Raw genomic sequence first — 19,278 nt, 5'->3', positions numbered from 1 at the left:
GTCTGTTTTGTTGTACTGTAGTCTGCCCGAACACTGATGCTGACGCTCTCTCCGTATTCTGATTTTCCCTTCTCTCCATGTATCTGGTTCGTGTGTGTGTGTGTGTGTGTCTCTGTTTGTGTGTAAGCTGCTTTGTGGGAGTCGTAATATGAGGCGATCATACATTTACAGTATATGGGTTCCCAGTCGTAACAACCCTCCAAGGGAAACCATAACTACGACGTGGCCTGCGACAAAAATGAGTTGGGCACCCCTGCTTTATCCATTTTCACTTTTCGCTGTTACGGTCTACTTGCATCGGGGCCAAGTGGTGCAACCAGATCTATTAGAAGGAGATGCACTATTGAGAGTGACTTGAAGCAATTTCACAATTACAATTCTCATGTATCCAGCAAGTAACTAATTTCACACTTTCCAATAAAATACATTGATACAGTGCTGTAACTATCGCTGAATGATCCGAAACAATGAAGCAGAACCCCACATTTCGGCTCTGATTCCAGAGGCACTAGGAAGGAAGACAGATTACATAAGAGTCAGTGAAAATCAAGAAGTATGTATCCGGCATGCAAATGCTGCTGGAGTAATTCTGCATGAGTGGCTGCCAAGTGTGTTGCCAGACAGAGCCTCTGACTGTTATACAACATGGGTGGATGTACTGTGTCCAGCTACAGCAACATGTTTATATACTGTGGCTGTGGTTAACACAACCAGAATTGTGTACAGAGACACTTCCATGCATTTGCTTCTGTGCATCATCTGCTCCATTCAGACTTTACCGTCCACAAGCGCACAGCTGGGCCTTCAGAACATGATACTTCCCACTGTGAAATCCTCTGACCGCCTCCTACTTGTGTGCCATTGATTTAGAGCCAGTCCGGATCACATTTGGGCGGCTGCATTGGGCCGCGCGAGCTCTCCAAGGAGCGCCCAGCTTTCACACTGCGGAATATTTCGCAATAAATCTCAGTTTTATCGCGTGCTTGCTCGAACCCCAAACTCCAAAACCTTGTGGTTTGATCCCAGTAATGATTTATTTCTACTTTTACAAGCCAGTAAATGCCTTCAATATCCCTGTATCAAATATAAAGCATTGTGGAAATGTCAGCTTGTAGGTTTGACACTTATACATGCAGTCTGATCAGCTCTGCTTAAGTTAGTTATTCATTAAATAAATGTATATACAGGGTCAGATGATGATTATTTTATGATGACTATATTTGTATGCTAATGATACTTTTATTTTATTAAGTAATAAACATGAAATGTATCTAAATATTTTCACTCGTTAAAACATCCAGACTTTCAATCTTGAGGTGACATAATGCCGGACGGCTCCCACAGAGCGAGGAAGAGGTGGAGTTTTTCAGCACTTGTCATTTGGGCAAACAAGGTTTAATTATCTTTTTTTCATTTGTGTTTACATTTTGTTTCATATTTAATATCTGATCCTCATACACAGTATATACTCACAGGACAAAACAAACAAACAAAGCGGATAACCTCCCTCCCCCACAACCACCATCACTACCACATTTTGAGGACATGTAGTTATTGAAATTAAATAAAAACATGATTCAAATTCAATAGAAACAACTCATAAAAATGTTTTTCAATTATTTCATTCATTCATTCTCTTCAATATATTGCCACATACGCACAGTGAAGTGTCTTGAAAAAAAATATGTTTTTGGTTTTTTTTGCTTAACGCCGCTTTAATTAAAAAGTACCATTAGAATCAGAAGGAGCAACACATTTAAGTGAACCCTTTAATGATAGTCTTAATCCAGAATGGTTTCCTGTGATGGGAACATGGCTCAGGCACGTGTGTTATGCGTGTATATAATCGTGTGTGTGTGTGTGTGTGTGTGTGAGCATTTCTCCTCTACGAAAAGCCTCGGGGAAGATATTTTGCAAGCCGACACCCACTCAGGTCAACTGCACACTTTACAACACTAATGCAACTTCTGAACTCTGGCAATCATTCAAAAAAAGAAATTAAAAAAGAAGAAGTCCTCTTATCTCCACTCACTGACTGCTTATTCAGGGCTTATTTTCTTTTTTTTCTTTTTATTGAGAAACTCCCTAAAAGCCTTTTGGGATACAATACATACAATGAACGCGCTCGCTGCTCTTGCCAGTTTTTCATAAGCGCCACTTTGCGCAATAGGAATGAATGGAACAACTTAAACCTTAACCACTTGACAGCATGTCGCATTGGTTGAAGGACAACTGAGTGATTGAGCGTGCAGATGTCACATAGCGTACCTCCATCTCCTTCACTTTTTTTGTTTTGTTTTTGTACGAATAACTCTGTGTACAGTTCTGAGGTGCGGGGTTCAATCCCCGTCCCCGCCTGTGTGGAGTTTGCATGTTCTCCCCGTGCCTGCGTGGGTTTTCTCCGGGCACTCCGGTTTCCTCCCACATCCCAAAAACATGCATTAATTGGAGACTCTAAATTGCCCGCGAATGGTTGTTTGTTTCTATGTGTCCTGCGATTGGCTGGCAACCAGTTCAGGGTGTACCCCGCCCCCTGCCCGATGACAGCTGGGATAGGCTCCAGCACGCCCGCGACCCCGGTGAGGAGAAGCGGCTCAGAAAATGGATGGAACTCTGTGTACATGCTGACGCAAATGAATGGTGCCTACATCGTGTTCCTGAGTGGCGTCAGACGGCAACCTCGCACGCTGCCAAAGAATGTGCTCCCTGACATCGGCCTGGCACTCCGAGTTCCCCATACACACACACACGCACACACACTACTGTGCTACATGATACGCACAATACCAACAATGCTCTCGGTGGCCAAATGTTTGCTCTATTTTCCTCCATTTTCCCCTATAACAATAAAAGGGACGTAGCCGTCCCTCGCCATATTACGGTTCACATGGATTGCTACTGCAGATTCATATAGCAATACGCATGAGACAGGAGGAAAGAATACAAAAAAGACAGAGAATGTCCAAAGTTCTGGATAATTTCATACGTAAAAAAAGAAGGTAAAGTGTGATGTCACTCCTACAAAGCAGAACTGACTTCCTGCACGTCCACGGTAAAGAAAACACAAGCTAATTTAATTTTGCCGACCACCGCGATTTGGAACAGTGTAGATCATGAGGGTGGCAATCCCAAGTGGAGAAAAATAATATCTGCACATCACATGCATATTTTGTATTGATGTTATGCAGAAACCTTGACAAAACAGTGGACACTTCGCGGGTCGGCATTTGCAAAATTGCGATTTTTTTTGGGGGGGGGGTAACCTATCCCTATGTTTTTTGCAGAAATCCCTGCTTATTCATGATATTTTTTCCCCCAATCCCCCAGTTATTAAAATTTTAGTTTTTTTTTAAATCTGGAAATTATTATTTTTTTTATGTTTATTTTTTTCATGGCAATTATAGTGAGCATCAGTTATTTGTGGATTTTCACTATTCGCGGTCGGGCCCAGTACCAATGTACTTATATTATCTGTATCATGTGTGTGTTTTAGTATTTAAACGATAGCAATCACTTTTTGATTCGTCTGTGTGGAAAAAGCTTCAGAAATAAAATTGACGGACATGCATTTGACAGGGCCCCTAAAAATGGAAAAGAAATAACTACGTTCATCCAGCCACTACACAGATCACGAAGATGTCAGGCTAATCTGCTATTCTGTTGATGTATCTGGAGCACGCGTGGAACTCGCCACATGTTTATTTATGCCGGATGGCATTTATGTAACCGATGTAACTGCTACCACTGCGGGACAGCGAGGCTCGCTGGGTTGCTGCTAACCAAGGGCGGCCAGCAAAGAGATGCTGTCCATCTCGCAGGGACTTCTTATGTAACCGTGTGCTCTCTCTCTCTCTCTCTCTTTCTTTCTCTCTCTCGCTCTCTCGCTATACAGGCTTCGCTCGGAGGTTAGTGTACGAGGCTCAAATTAGCAGGTCGCATTGGAAGGACGCATTCCTGGGATGAAGGTCTGAAAGTGTGTGTGTGCGTCTACTTTGAATAATGAATGAATCTTGCGATGATTTTTACGGAATCCGTATTCAAGCACCACGAAGCCATAACACGTCATGACGACCATTTTGTGTGTGTGTGTTGGCTGCGGTTAATGCTTCATTGTGCGTCCACCTACCGAATCCAATTGTTTACCTGGCTGTGGAACGAGAAAAATGTGTGTGTGTGGGCGGGTAGCATGATCCTACCTGTTGTGAAAAGGTGTGTGTGTGTGTTTGTGTGTGCGAGTGCGTTCAAGCCACTCCTTCTCACCATGAACTTTGCTTTTTTACTTGGACTGCACTTGGATGTAAATGAAAGGACAGCAAAGTCTCTTTTGCTTTTTTTTCTGATGAAGTGAATAGTAGTAGTTCTCATTGTTTACATGAGAACAATCTCCCATCACAAGACAGCGACACCCACTTAAAAGGTTCCTCGTTGCCTATAGATGCCACAAGATGGTGGCAAAGCTAATTTTCCTATTAGACAAGGCTGTGGCCTGACTAAATGAGGCTCCTCTCTTCACTTCAACAAAATTCCTCTGGCATTACATTGTATTTTAAAACACATTTTTAAATGTTGAAGAATTGTGACCAGGCATATTTTTTTTTAGGTCACGCCTACTATTCTGTTTCTATGGCAACTAGGGGGGCAGAGAACTGTACTGCCCCACAGAGCAATCAATCATTACACACAACGCCATTTATTGGACGATTGTGCCACTAGATCTTCCGTATGCATCAAATCCTAATCTGATGCATAAAAAAATACAGCAGTTGTAATGTATAATATCCATCCATTTTCTGAGCCGCTTCTCCTCACTAGGGTCACGGACGCGCTGGAGCCTATCCCAGCTGTCATCGGGCAGGAGGCGGGGTACACCCTGAACTGGTTGCCAGCCAATTGCAGGGCACATAGGAACAAACAAGCATTCGCACTCACAGTCATGCCTACGGGCAATTTAGAGTCTCCAATTCATGCATGTTTTTGGGATGTGGGAGGAAACCGGAGTGCCCGGAGAAAACCCACGCAGGCACGGGGAGAACATGCAAACTCCACACTGGCGGGGCCGGGGATTGAACCCGGGTTCTCAGAACTGTGAGGCTGATGCTCTAACCAGTCGGCCACCGTGCCGCAATGTATAATATCATATCTAAAGATGTTTGATCTTAAATGTGGCCCAATCTTTTTACTTGACTTTCAGAAGGTGAATTTTCTCTTGCACAGGCCTTAAAAAAGTATTTCAACCATATATGACATATCATGCGCCACATCTTGGAATTGTGATGGACAAAAAAATAAAAAATAAAATTGCAACCACTAAGGGTATCAGATGACCGGGGCCTGACATGGAACAATGCGGGAATGAGGTGAAGGTTCATGATGAGCAGTGGGACGCAGACACGTACGCGTATATAATAGGGTTATTTGGAATGCATGATGATGAATATCACTGCATTGTGTGTGTGTGTGTAAATTCCTGATTGGCAATTCACTTCCTGTTGTTTCACCCACATCTGTCTCCAGTGAGTGAGGGTCATGCCTCCTCTAACGGCGCCTTTAATGGCTTTGCATAAGATAATGAGTCACAGTGTGTCAACCTCACGAGAACACACACGCACACGCACACTCACACACAGATCTGCACACTGTATCAGAATCAGAATCAGAATCAGAATCATCTTTATTTGCCAAGTATGTCCAAAACACACAAGGAATTTGTCTCCGGTAGTTGGAGCCGCTCTAGTACAACAGACAGTCAATTTACAGAACACTTTGGAGACATAAAGACATTGACAAAAAACAACAACAAACAACAATTGTGCAAAAAGATGCAGAGTCCTCAGTTGGAATGGCTAATAACGCAATAGTCCGGTGCAATGACCATTGTGCAAAGGGCACTGAGACTTCAAGGAGTGTATGCGGTTTAAAGTGACGAGTACTGCGATAATCTGGGACAATGGTTGTGCAAATGTTACAGATACTCCTCAATCAGTGTGCAAATGGAGCAGATGCTACTCTGGCATGAGTGGCCACTATATGCAAATAGTGCAGCACGGCGAGACAACTACAGTGAGTGCACGAGTAATACATAATACAGAAATGTGACAACGAACTCAAGTCAGTATATGTATACAGTGAACCCCTGTTTATTTAGACGAAAAGACCATATGTATTTTTATATATATAGTTATACCCCTCCCACATGCTTTAAACACATTTGAACTTGTTAAAACACATTTTTAGCATATATTTCCACTTTCTCGCTTGCACAGTTAACCCAAAAAAGATGTAAAGTGTGCATGCTTCAAGCTGTTAAATTTGTTTTCACTTGTTCCCCCATATAAAAACAGCAATAACATTTGCTCTCCACATAACCTACAAACATGGAAAATGCGAGCACAAAACACGACTGTACCTAATGTATTGCCCTACCCTGTTCTTCTTCTCTGGGATCTATTGGCAGTTGGCAAACTAGCTTAATGGTGCATCAGTGCCACCAGCTTATTTTGTCCATCTACTATAATGAATGCAATGTGAATCGATGGTGGCCAGATGTTGTAAAGTTTGCTGCCACCTTCTCACGGTGGGGGTCTGAAGCAAATTGGGATGTAGTTGGGGTTCACTGTACTCTATTTTTAATTGTAATGCATCTCAACTTGGCCTTTATCTTCATTCTTTCTGCTCCGTCTTCTGTCATGTGAGTGTCGACAGCGTGTGAAATTATATCGCGCCGTCATGCTCAAGTCATGCGTTTCATGTCATCGGCATACAACAAACCAGTCCTCAGTTTGAGTTCGGATGAATTTGAAGGCAAAGAGTTGGAGGCATTTTTATAGTTCAGAAAGGCAAAAATAACCAGAAAGGGGATAAGAAGTGAACAAAAGCTGCGGGCTGAATACACACGAGACAGCTGGCGAGGACGCCAGAGAAAGGAAGGAGTTGATTGGCTGACAGGAATTATGAGATAACAAACCACAACAAATACTCCTCGTAGTTCATAATAAATACATTTGAAATACATACAGTCAACTCTCACGTTTGCAGCTCGGCATTCGCAGACTTTTTTGAGAAAACCTCTGCCTTTGTTTGGGAATACTTTGTGAGTACTTTGACTTACAAGTGTCGCTCGGTCGATTTCTTGCTTCGTGTTGCGGACTTACTGTACAAGGGCGCTTTCAGACACTCCGTAACTAAATGGCTGCAGCGCACTTCACAACATGCGGCCACCATAAACTCACGTGGTTACCTTGGAGTGAACTTACATCTGTTGTGTTTTCTGTGGAAATCATAGCTCATCAGCAACTTGACCTTACAAGACAGGAAGTAGTGGAACCCGGGTGTGACCATACATCACGATCTTTAATTGAGAGACAGCTGAATGCCAGTGATCGGTTAGTTGCGTCACTTGCTTTTCAGTGGTCAACCCTCGACTCTCCGACCATGTGGGTGTGGACAAGGAGAGTAAATGTTTGTTGTGACACTCAGCTGTTAGCGTGGGACGCCAAGCAGGAGAGGGCCTGTTGTGAACTCCATTCCCTTTCCCCATATCGCCTTGTGTACATACAGAGTAGGGAGGGCCGCTCGGACGGACCCGGTCTTTGCCTCTGGTGTCACCATGGAGACGGGGCTCTTTTTATAGAGTTCCTCTCATTCTGCTGCTGTTTACCATTCAGTACGATGAAGGCTAAGTGCAGTTTTGCCTCATTCGACTGCGGAGTGTGCGGTCGGCACCCCCCATGTTAGAGCAAGGCACTAACTACGCTGCAGGTTCAACTCTATGTGTGTAAACTGCATCCTATGAGTGGTTTACCACCTTTTTGCCAAATCATGCTTCTGGCTTTGTTGGGATCCTGGCCAGCTGCCTGAGGAAGTAGAGCAATTGGCATCACACACGCCAGCGCGTGCTCGTTCGAGGTGCAGTTGCTGCCGTGTATGTGTTTGTGAGTGTAATGCTGGAACGAAATGCAGTGGGTCAATCCAGAATTCAAGGACAACTTAGGCACCAACATCTTAGAAAAACGGACCTGTTCTCTTCCAATTTTTGTGTTGTTTTCAAGACAACTAGGAAATAAACAATTATATAATTAGATTAGTCCAGCTCATTCATCAAAAGTGATTCATAAAAACGATTTTTATATTTATTATATATTATATTTTTATTTTATTATTATATATTATATAATTTTTAATATATTTATATTAATTATTTTATTGTTCTATTTGATATGTAAGTTGGGGGGGACAAAAGGGAAAAAAAGCCTTTTGAGGAGGTGGCCAAGAGATATTTGGTATTTTAAATCATATTTTGTAATCACTTTTACTTCATCTATAGTTAAATTTTGTCTCAGGACAACTATAATTTACACAAGTGCATGTTTCTGCTTTTTTGTGCATGGATTATTACAATGTTCATGGGCCTTGGGGGATAGAAAATGTCCTCCAATTGTGGAATGACCCTAATAATAATTTCAACCAATGCAGTAATTTAAAATTATGCATACCTACAGTACAAATGGGCTGCGTGTGACAGAGGCCATCTATCGTCGGCTCGCCCGTGGGTGTGTGCTTCCTACACTTTTTTTGGGTTTGCTTCAAGAGAGACACACCCACTTTGTTTTGTAAGACAGGACAAACATACACACACACACAGACGTACACAAGGGGGAAAAAAGTGTGTAACTCAATGTTAGGATATGAGTCTGGAACTTCAAGCCTATTTAAATGATGGCTTATGTGTCAGAAGGCAACGGATACGGGAGTTTGGATACAGCCGAAAATGAAACTGAAGGGAGAGGACACATACACCGAAGCGCACCTTATTAAATAGTAGGTGAGTAAAAGGGTCTTTGGCGTTCATGTTTACATGTGTGCGGGTCGTCTCAGGATACTACACTGATTAATTATAAATATGTAGAAGTGTACACCTGAGTTTCCCCACCGCAGACTCCTATCAGGCAGGTAACAGGAGCCGCCAGGCTCTGAGCCAACCTTCCTGCTGTAAACTGTTCCACGTCACAGTCATTAAATCAACGGTACATAGACGACACACAAGGTTGTGTGTGGGACGTGGGAATGTTAGGGATTGAGACAAGTATGGCGTATAAAGTCTTTCCATGACTCCTAGATTTCAGGTCTAACTTCAGCAGGTGCGTTAAATTTGGTATTACCCGTATCGCTCTCTCACACACTCATACCGGTCAAAGGTAGGTCAATATGGCACCATATGGAAAAAAAAACTCTTAGATTATGAGAAAAGAAGAATTGATGCTTGACATAAAGATGGCCCAGGCTGTAAGAAATCTCAAATATTTCATCTAATTCATCACATTAGCAGGATGTTCAAAATTCAAAGGTTAAATATAATCACTTTCCCTACAAAATACTATTTTCTAAATTGTCACGTTTTGCTCATGTTGTCATGATTGCCTTTGTTTTTTTTTTTTGTTTTACTTATTTTTATGGGTGTGCGCAGGCAAGAGGTGGTGCCGCCATTGCTGTCTAGCTGTCAAAGTGGGTGCTTGGCTTCAAAAGAGTTTGCAAAAGGCTGCACTAAGATACCACACCTTCGATTAAAATGAAAGGAAGATACTGTATGTTTGCATAAGCCAATCATACCCACACAGGGACCTTTGTTATGTGTCTTGGGTGTAAGACGCGTAGATTGAAACTTGGACCAAAACACTGCTATTGTCCTTTACAAGCTCACGAGAAGGGAATTTCCATTGATATTCAATTCAGTTCCTGTTGGATATTTGATGAACTCCCTTAAATCCATTCTAAAATCTGCTAGCTGAAAGGGCATTGGCACGAGCCTACCTTGATGTCATTTCCTGCTACAAAACACCTCTTTTATTCACTTTTATACGTGTAGAATGATGATGACTTAAAGGCACTGTGCCAATGTTCAAGGGGGGTTTTTGAAATCAAACACTACCAGTAACAGATTCAGTCTTTGCGAGTTTGCGATCACAACAAAAGCAATTACATTTCCAAGCCATTATATACGGCCTGAATTATTCTAATTTTAATGCGATTGGGGACCAGTTCAGGGTGTGATAGCTGGGATGGCCTAGTGAGGATAAGCGGAATGAATGGAAGATGAATGAATGAATGAAGTCGTTTTGTGGGGAAAGCCAAGCCGCTGTTGTTGTTTTTTTTTTTTGTGGTAATAAAGCCAAGAGCCAAACCACAAATTATTACAGCGACCGTATTTTACAATACTGTCACAGCAGTGTTAGCAGGCAGCTAACAGCTCACAACATTTATTGGTTTTAACGAGCTAACAAACAAACCAATAAATAAATCATTTCTAATAGGTCTGTAGTAAAAATAATGCTTTAAAGGAGACATATGGATTCCCAGGCATCTTAAATCAAGTAAGTGCTGCTTATTGGAGTCGCTTATGTTTTTTTTTCATTTTTTGCAAATTTGTTAGTAATCAAAAACTAAGAAATCACAATGTTGAATATGTCCTCTTGAAGACAGATTGCCAAATGTACGGAATTGTTTCGGTGAAATACTTTGAATTCACACTTGAAGGGAGAAAAGCCCACTGCTGTCCTACAGATTGACTTTAAACAATATCCGACAAACCCCAAGAGGGCTTTGGGGTGGTGTTTTTTGACTTTGCCCTGCTTCTCTGGCTTTAGTGTGATTTGTAGTGCTTCAAACCCATAAGATTCCGTTACGGGAACAGCAGATTTCAAACACGGAACATCCGGTTATTATTAAATTTTTTTCTCTCTCAGAAATGTTAGCAATTTTCGGAAAGTGGAGGTTGACACAGGAATCATGGGTGAATAAACACTGTTTGGTTGTGTCAAACATACCCTAAAGTAGAGTGATTATGTCAGTTTTTTTCAGTTTTATTGATAATATTGTTTATTGACAATATAGTTGTATATCATCTTTTAGAAGTGTTTGTTTCCAAGTATTTATTTAAGTGTATTTTTTTTATTTGTGTGCACTACATTTTTTATGAAGTCATATTTAAATAGTTTTTTAAAATTTTATTTCCCTATATTTAAGCGCAGTGTTAATTTAGAAACACGGCTATAGTAAATTGATTGTACATTTTACCAACATTTTTAAGATGACGTCGTACCTTTGAATTATTTTATGGCATAAACAAAATAAATGCAGCTTCATAATTCAACACAAAAGTCCAGTTTTAGTCAGAACACGTCACCTTTGGACAGAGAAATTGGCAAGAGTAGCAATTTATGTCAACAATAATTCAATTTGTAACTCATTGAGTGACTCATTCACATCTGCCCACACAGTCTTATTAGCTTTGACTTGCACCTTCCAAAGATTTAATTATATAAACTCTGCTTTTTGTCAATAAAAATGACACTTGTAATGATTTAAACTTGAATTATAATTGCATTGTTATAAGTACATGGATATTGATTGACTATAATGTGGCAACGGGAGGAAAACCCAAAACATTTTTCAACTTAATAAGAACAACTTAAATACAAATACAAATAAATGTTATTGTTTTTCAACTTGAGTTTAATATTTGAATGCCTGACTTCAAATAAATGCATGGTAAATTATTTGAGGAAATATGGCAGATGGAAGTACAAACATGCTTACATATGTACAAATACCCAGAAAGAATATTACATTTATATAAATAAATAAAGTACCCAGTGATTTATTGGGGGATGGTGTCTGTTAGAGAAGAGGTCACTATTTGAGGAAATACAGTCAACCCACTTTGTGATTTGTATACTGTTAAATAAGCGTAATTACCCGCATCTATTCGGGGTGAGGTGTTTATTGGTCGTAGTCAACAACTCACCCATCGATTAATTGTGGCATCTATTAGCACATAGGCTGTTATTTGAGGAAATATTGTGTGTTGTGTTTTTATCTTAAACCCACAGGTTATTTAGGGTATGGTGCCAATCGGAACAGAGTACTTTATTTGAGTTAATATGGTGTGTTGCAATGAGTTTATGTTGCACCCAATGATAAATTGGGCGTGGCTTCTATTGGAGCGGAGGTCACTATTTGAGGAAATACAGTCTGTTGTGATTCAACACAGAGCCAACTGTGTATAAATAACTCGCCTCATGATTCTCTCGTATTGAAGAATAACTAAGAGAAAAAGGGGCCTTTATTTGGGGTGAGGTGTTTATTTTTTAAAGTAAAAAATTTGACACTACTACTACTTTTACAGTGCATGCCATTATTTGAGGAAATGTGTTGTAATGAAATAATGTTATTTTGCACATGGTGATTAATCAGGACAGGCTGTCATGGCATCTCTTGGAGTGGAGATCACTATTTGTGGAAATAGGGAATGTTTAATTTTATGTTGCACCTGGTGATTTATTGGCTCATGGGTGTATATAAAAGCTTAGGCCATTATTTGAGGAAATATGGCTTGCTGTGTTGTACTGAAGTTTTTATCTCCCACACAGAGAACACTATTTGAGGAAATAAGGTATGTTGTCATTAAATTGGGCATATAATAAAACGTAGGCCATTAGTGAAGGAAATATGGTTTGTTGTGTTTTAAAGACAAGATTTTGCATTGGAACTGCTGATTGTGGCATGGCATCGACTGGAGTCCCTGTTTTCCAGTCTACAGTAGTACAAATGATGACTCATCGCACACAGCCAAGATTATGAGTATAAAGCGCAAGTGAAGATCTGCCCCTAGCCCCCTCCCCCCGTTATTTGCGCTCAGACTTTGACTTTATTTACAAGCCTGGCAAGAGAGCAATGACGCGGTTCCTCCTTTACTTGCCGATGCTTTCAAACGAAAACACCCACAGCCGCGCCATCGGATGCCAAGAGGGCCATTAGGGATGAGTGTGTGGCCAAAGAGGGTTTAGTCAAGTCACGGTAATTGTACATCGGACAGATAAGAGAGATTCCAGGAAGTCCTTTTGACCATCACTCTCCAGTCATTTGGGGAATTTTAAAAGGAAGTTGGGGATTTTCACGTTTTTTTGCCACCTGTGTGTGTGTGTGCGTGTGTGTCATTATGTATGTTTTCTGAGTCACCGTTTTGTGGTCTTCAGAAGTCTGTCAGACTCAAAACAAGTCGTGTAATAGTAAAAAAAAAAAGTGGTCTCAGGGGTGTTTTAATCGTGTGTGTGTGTGTGTGTGTGTGGTTATTGGCACAGAAATGACTAAACAGCTCATTTTACTGTAGTGAACAATTCTTCAAAAAATAGAAGCTGTTTATTGTCACTCCTAGTCAAATTAAACACAAAACACAGGGAATTACAACATAGCTTTGCTTTTGATTAATCCGTTTAGCTCACCGCTACCAAACATCCATCCATCCATCCATCCATTTTCTGAGCCGCTTCTCCTCACAAGGGTCGCGGGAGTGCTGGAGCCTATCCCAGCTATCTTCGGGCAGGAGGAGGGGTACACCCTGAACTGGTTGCCAACCAATCGCAGGGCACACATAAACAAACAACCATCCGCAATCACATTCACACCTAGGGGCAATTTAGAGACTTCAATCAACCTACCATGCATGTTTTTGGGATGTGGGAGGAAACCGGAGTGCCCGGAGAAAACCCACGCAGGCACAGGGAGAACATGCAAACTCTACAAAGGCGGGGCCGGGATTGAACCCCGGTCCTCAGAACTGTGAGGCAGACGCTCTAACCAGTCGCGCACCGTGCCACCGCTACCAAACAATGCAAAACAAAACAAAAACAAAAACACTAAAGATGCATCTGTGTCACGGTGTTGTAACCCTTTACACAACAGATATTTGAACACAAACTGTATTTTTAGATTATACAACAATACTCACAGGCACATATTTTTTATCCTCTGTGAAGAACAACTAACATCACTGCAGCTTATTTAGAAGCGGTCACCGTCTTTATTTGTATCCATATGTCTGTATTACACTGGCCCCAGGTGGTCAAGGCACGCGCATCAGAAGGAGTAGCCCAATGTCCATTGAGTTAAGGCAAACAATGTGGCAAAAGTTGTTACTTTCTATTTGATGAAGTCATCATTTTATGGTTTTATGTGTTTCTTTGAAATATTATGGATTAATCATCCATTTATTCATGTGAGACCAGCTAATAATGCCTTTTGAAAAGCTCTGCAGTTTATAATTTGAAGTAGACAAATATTACAAGGGTATTATTCCAGGTCAGACTTGACCTAGAACATACCAGATGTGCATGGAAAATGAGAAGCATGCAAGGGTTAAAATGCTATTTTTATCTCCCTTCTACAAATTGGCCTTGTTTAAGAGAAGGAACGAGAGGCCTTTCAAGCATCACCAGAGTTGTGATGCATTCCCAGAACCGAGCCCAAACAAAGCCAGATGTTTCAAAGTCTCCCTCCTGGCCCGGAAAGTTGTGGTGAGGTGGACTACGTCAGCTTTAGTTTCTGTTTTTCTTGAGGTACGGGAACCCTTGAGGCTGGTCCACGATGCTGGCCGTTCTGTTGCAATACTTGTTATTCCTTGCAGGGCAGGGACAGGGTCATATTTGTGTCCATTTGCAATTCTAATCAATAATGCATCCTAAAACATATTTTTTCCATTATATATGACAGCCTTCCCTGCATTAGAAGAAGAGGCATCATTTTAAAATGTTTGTTCTTTATTATGCTTGAAATTTATTCCACCGAACAAAACTATAAATGCAACAAAAAGCCATCCAGCTCACAGATGAGCCTTAGGCTGCCAACGATAAAGGGCCACTCTCACATGTGCAGTATTATTGTTTTAGGAAATGAATAAATAATTCAATTTGATCCAAACATACAAATAAAACAACAAATATATATATATATATATATATATATATATATATATATATAAAATAGATGAAAAATATAAAATGAATACAGTTTAAACTAGTTTTTGCTGGAGTTTAATATTCAGGATAGACCTAAAAGAATTATAAAAACCTCCATTATACTGACTGACAGTGATTTTCATTATATTGTTTATCATACTTAAACATGTATTTATCACATTAATCAATTTAATATTTATGTTTATAATTTAATATTCATGTTTCAGTAAAATATTTAAATGCCTTACTTCAAATAAATGTCAGGTACTAGTATGGTGGGGAAGCCGTTGTTTGAGGAAAGAAAGTCGTTATTTAATGTTGAGCGTCGAGTGTGTTTTAATAAACTCACCTCGCAATACAGTTTCAACTAATACCTGCTTGAGTCAAATATTCAAATGCCTTACTTCAAATACAGTAAATGCCAGCTCAAAATACATTCCATTGTGCAATTATTGTCTTTGTAAATATGGCATGATCAGTTCAGGGTCCTACTATCTTAGCATTTTTCCTCCACTTTTACTTTGATTATTGTGTTACTGGTATTATTATTATTATAACTATTCACAGCACATCGTGAAAAATCCGACTGAGAAAAATAAACACGTATCAGGTTGTATGTTCTCTACAAATCTGTTGCACCCGATAATTGATTGGGGCCCGGCGTCTAATAAAGCATAAGCCTTCATTTGTACGATGTTTTAAGATGTCCGTCGGGAAGTTGAAGCTCAGATTCAGGAGGAGCAGTGTGGTTTTCATCCTGGCCGTGGAACAGTGGACCAGCTCTACACCCTTGGCAGGGAAACCCGGAATAATGGATTTATATTTATACAATTGTATTTATTTGGAAAAATACACATGTAATTCATAAAGATCACACTGATAAATAAAGCAAAAATAATGTAATTTATGGCAAAATAATATTGATATTTTGCCACACATCCGGAGAAAGTTAACGCATTCATATTTATAACTATTGCTTGAAAAATATTCATCATAATATTAATCATTCATCATGAAATCATGTATAGCGTTAAACCCAAGGTTAGCGTTAAGACAATGTAAGTTCCTCTCCAACCATGCAATCCCAATTAATATTAGAATCAAAACCGCTTTTGCATCTTTTCACAGACAGAGGCATGGCTCAATATGGACGATGACATTGGCGTCGAGCGTGGGAGTCAGAGCCTGACACGAACATCTTTGTAGCTCGACGTGTCACTTCCGGGGGACAGAATGAAACAGGAAGCCAGTGGAATAGCACGCCACAGAGAGGCCTTTCTTTCCAAAACGGTTTGTATGTGTGTGTGGCCATAATGATTTGCTTAATAAGCCTCTTTTGGGGTCCGTTAAGCAATTTTTGGGTAATATTGTGTTTTGCACAAATTGGTTTTGTAGCTGACTATGTGGAACAAGATTGTAAAAGGGCTCCAAAAGTCAAAACAAAACAAACAAAAACAACAACACGATATACAGGGTGGGTGAAGAGTAACCCGGCATTTTTCGTACCACTGACAACACGTTTTAAACAGACAGACACTAAGCGGTACAGAAAATGGATGGATGGATGGAACACTAATAGGAATTACTTATTTTCCAGATGTCTAACTGTTCAGGAGTGAGCTCAGATAGCAGCTCACTTTCCTTTGCTTATCTTCTATCTTATTACTTCTTCTCTTTACTTTCATTTGCACATGTCATAAACAACGTGCATCATTTGTTTCAACAAAGTTGTAATGGGCATATGGATTTTATTACCAATTTTAATCCTTAGTTACCTTTCACCCACCCTGGATTTAAGTGGATTCACTATGAAATCAGGTAAATAATGTACTACATTACACACAGGACGGGCATTTTTGAAGGGTTTTGGTGACACCTATTGGCGACTGTTTACTACTACCGTTATATTACTATTAATTTATTGTTTTATTTATTTGAATTATTACATTACGTGTTGTACTTACTATTAAAATATGTTATATGGCTGTATGTTATGTGCTATAAATGTTTCGTTTGACAGTAAACTTCAATTGTGATTGGCAATAAAACACTTGAAGCCTCTTTTCCAAAGAATTGTCTGCCAAACTGTAACTCTAGCTCGAAAAACTTCCAAGTCGGGTCACTTGTCTCACAAGACGACATTATATTCTGTGAGACATTTCTGGTACATTATCAGAAATGTTCCTTTGGAAATGAATACAACTCTACTCACTTTGCATGGGAATTCATGCAATTTAATCAATTTTAGGTAGTTGTATCATACACAGTAACAAGAAAAAGTAATGAACAGATAACCAGCAAAACTACTTGATTTAGTACCTTAAAAAACATCAATAGTTACCACTCTGCAGTCCATGTAAGTGGAACTGGGTGTGTTGGATGGAGGGTAGCAAGCACCCTGTGGTGTATTTGCATACAATTTAGTTTTCGCCATCATTCTGCTGCAAGATGCAAGACTACATTTGAATTCCAAAGTACCAGACCATCTTCCTGTAAATGTGTACATTGCCAGTTCATTCCCATTATTTTCCATGGAGCTTTGCAGCACTACAGACTAAAGGTTCATTTTTCATGGCAAGGTTGGTGCAGTAAGAACGCTAAAACGTCTGCCTCCAGAAGCTGGTTTCACGTGGTGGTTTAGATGTATGTTGCCTCTGTCTAGCACCATTTGAAATCAGTGTTCTTGAGGACAGCAGCACGGCTATGAGGTAGCGTCCGAGGTCAAGGGTCAAGCATAGGACAGACCTTGCCAGGTTCCTTTTTCTCCACTACAAGATAACTGATTTCCTATGGTGCATAGAGCCCCCAACATTGTTCTTCTAGCACCATTTGAAATCGGTTATAAAACCGTGGATCAATGCATCAGTGCGTGGAACTCAAGTTGTGAAGACTACACATGAATAGCTACATTTTTGGAAATAAAAGGTTTGGAATTGAATTTAAGTAAAAATCTGTGTTGAGTGTGTGCGCGATGGGCCGTTCATCGCTGCTCGCAGCTCTAGTTATTATTATTTTTATTATTATTACACACGGTGTAATATGTACTATATATATATGATTTTTTGTTAAATGTAAATACAGTTATAATTAATACATTATTATACATAATAAATGATTATCATTATTAGTCATCAAAAATAATGTTGTTTTTTGTTGTCTGTTGTAATTGACCTGGATTGTTTTACTGGTTGTATATATCATTGAATATTATATTGACAAAGATGTATGTTAATTATGTTGATGTATTGTTAATACAATGTTGTCAATAAAAATTTGTAATAAAATAATAAATAAAGAAGAAGAGACAGCGGAGCTCCAGGAGTTTAAAGACAGTCATCTGGAGGGTGTAAAAAAAAAAAGACCAACGGCAGGACTTTTGAGACAGTGAGTCCCAAACACAACAAATGCCACCAAATCATGAATCTCTCGTCTCTATATTGCTTGTCAAACAACCGAAAGTATGTTAGGTGACATAAAAATATCACAAATTGGATTCAAATCTTTTGCTGACGTGGAATCTGAGGAAAAGAAGGCCACAAGATGTCAGCAGAGAGCTTTTGCTGAGCTACAAAGTCAGGCGACCGAAGAAATAACAACTCATGAACTAAATACATATTAACATATTTTGAAAAATAAATTTGAATTTAAATTTAACTGAGTAATAAAATAGACAGCTAGAACTGTCTAGAACAACTAGAAACAAAAACAAAAAACCAAGTTAGTTACTAGTTAATCAAGACATTTGTTTAAAAAAAAAATGCAATATGTTCATTGATGAGCAGCACGTTGACAGGATTTACTGCAATGTAATCATCCATCCATCCATTCTTTGAGCCGCTTCTCCTCACAAGGGTCGCGGGAGTGCTGGAGCCTATCCCAACGATCATCGGGCAGGAGGCAGGGTACACCCTGAACTGGTTGCCAGCCAATCGCAGGGCACATATAAACAACCATTTGCACTCACATTCACACCTATGGGCAATTTAGAGTCTTCAATCAACCTAACATGCATGTTTTTTGGGATGTGGGAGGAAACCGGAGTGCCCGGAGAAAACCCACGCAGGCACGGGGTGTCATGGTCTTGTGTTTTGGTTTGGGTTGTGTTTAGTTTTGTTCAATGTTTTCCTGTGTTCCATGTTTGTCGTGTGCTCATTAGGTTGTTGTGTCCACCTGTTCTCGTCTACTTTGTGTCGACCAATCAGCTCTCTCTAGCCACTCGTCTTGTCCAGGTGTTCCTCGTTGTCTCGTCAATTTGTTTGTATTTAGTTCCCTGGTTTCTTTCAGTTCTCGTCGGTTCATTGTCGTTGTCACATGTCTCGCCATGTCATTGTCGCTCAGGTATTTCATCAGTCATGTCTTGTTTCTTGTTGTGGGTTCACTCAAGTGTTTCTTTGTTACTTTGTGTTTAGATTTTGGACTTTGTTAATTTAGCATTTAGACTTTTTCATGATCTTTGTTTTCCTTTGTTTTTATCATTGTGATTAAATAT

General features: G+C 39.9%; 1 long non-coding RNA gene across 2 annotated transcripts in view; it reads left to right on the top strand.

The window, feature by feature from the left end:
* The window catches only part of LOC133471840 (uncharacterized), a 31,369-nt gene extending 14,507 nt beyond the window's left edge, over positions 1 to 16,862 (top strand). The window contains exons 2-3 of one of the 2 annotated variants that reach the window (XR_009786379.1): positions 3,893 to 3,965; positions 15,918 to 16,862. This is a non-coding gene — a long non-coding RNA (uncharacterized LOC133471840). The remainder of the gene's footprint in view (positions 1 to 3,892; positions 3,966 to 15,917) is intronic. The other variant, XR_009786378.1, reaches the window with a different exon arrangement.
* The last annotated feature ends 2,416 nt before the right edge of the window (positions 16,863 to 19,278 follow it).

This window comes from Phyllopteryx taeniolatus, chromosome 22, assembly GCF_024500385.1.
Source record: "Phyllopteryx taeniolatus isolate TA_2022b chromosome 22, UOR_Ptae_1.2, whole genome shotgun sequence".
Taxonomy (NCBI): domain Eukaryota; kingdom Metazoa; phylum Chordata; class Actinopteri; order Syngnathiformes; family Syngnathidae; genus Phyllopteryx; species Phyllopteryx taeniolatus.
The sequence above is the reverse complement of the archived record's forward strand: the minus strand, read 5'-3'. Positions and strand labels throughout refer to the sequence as shown.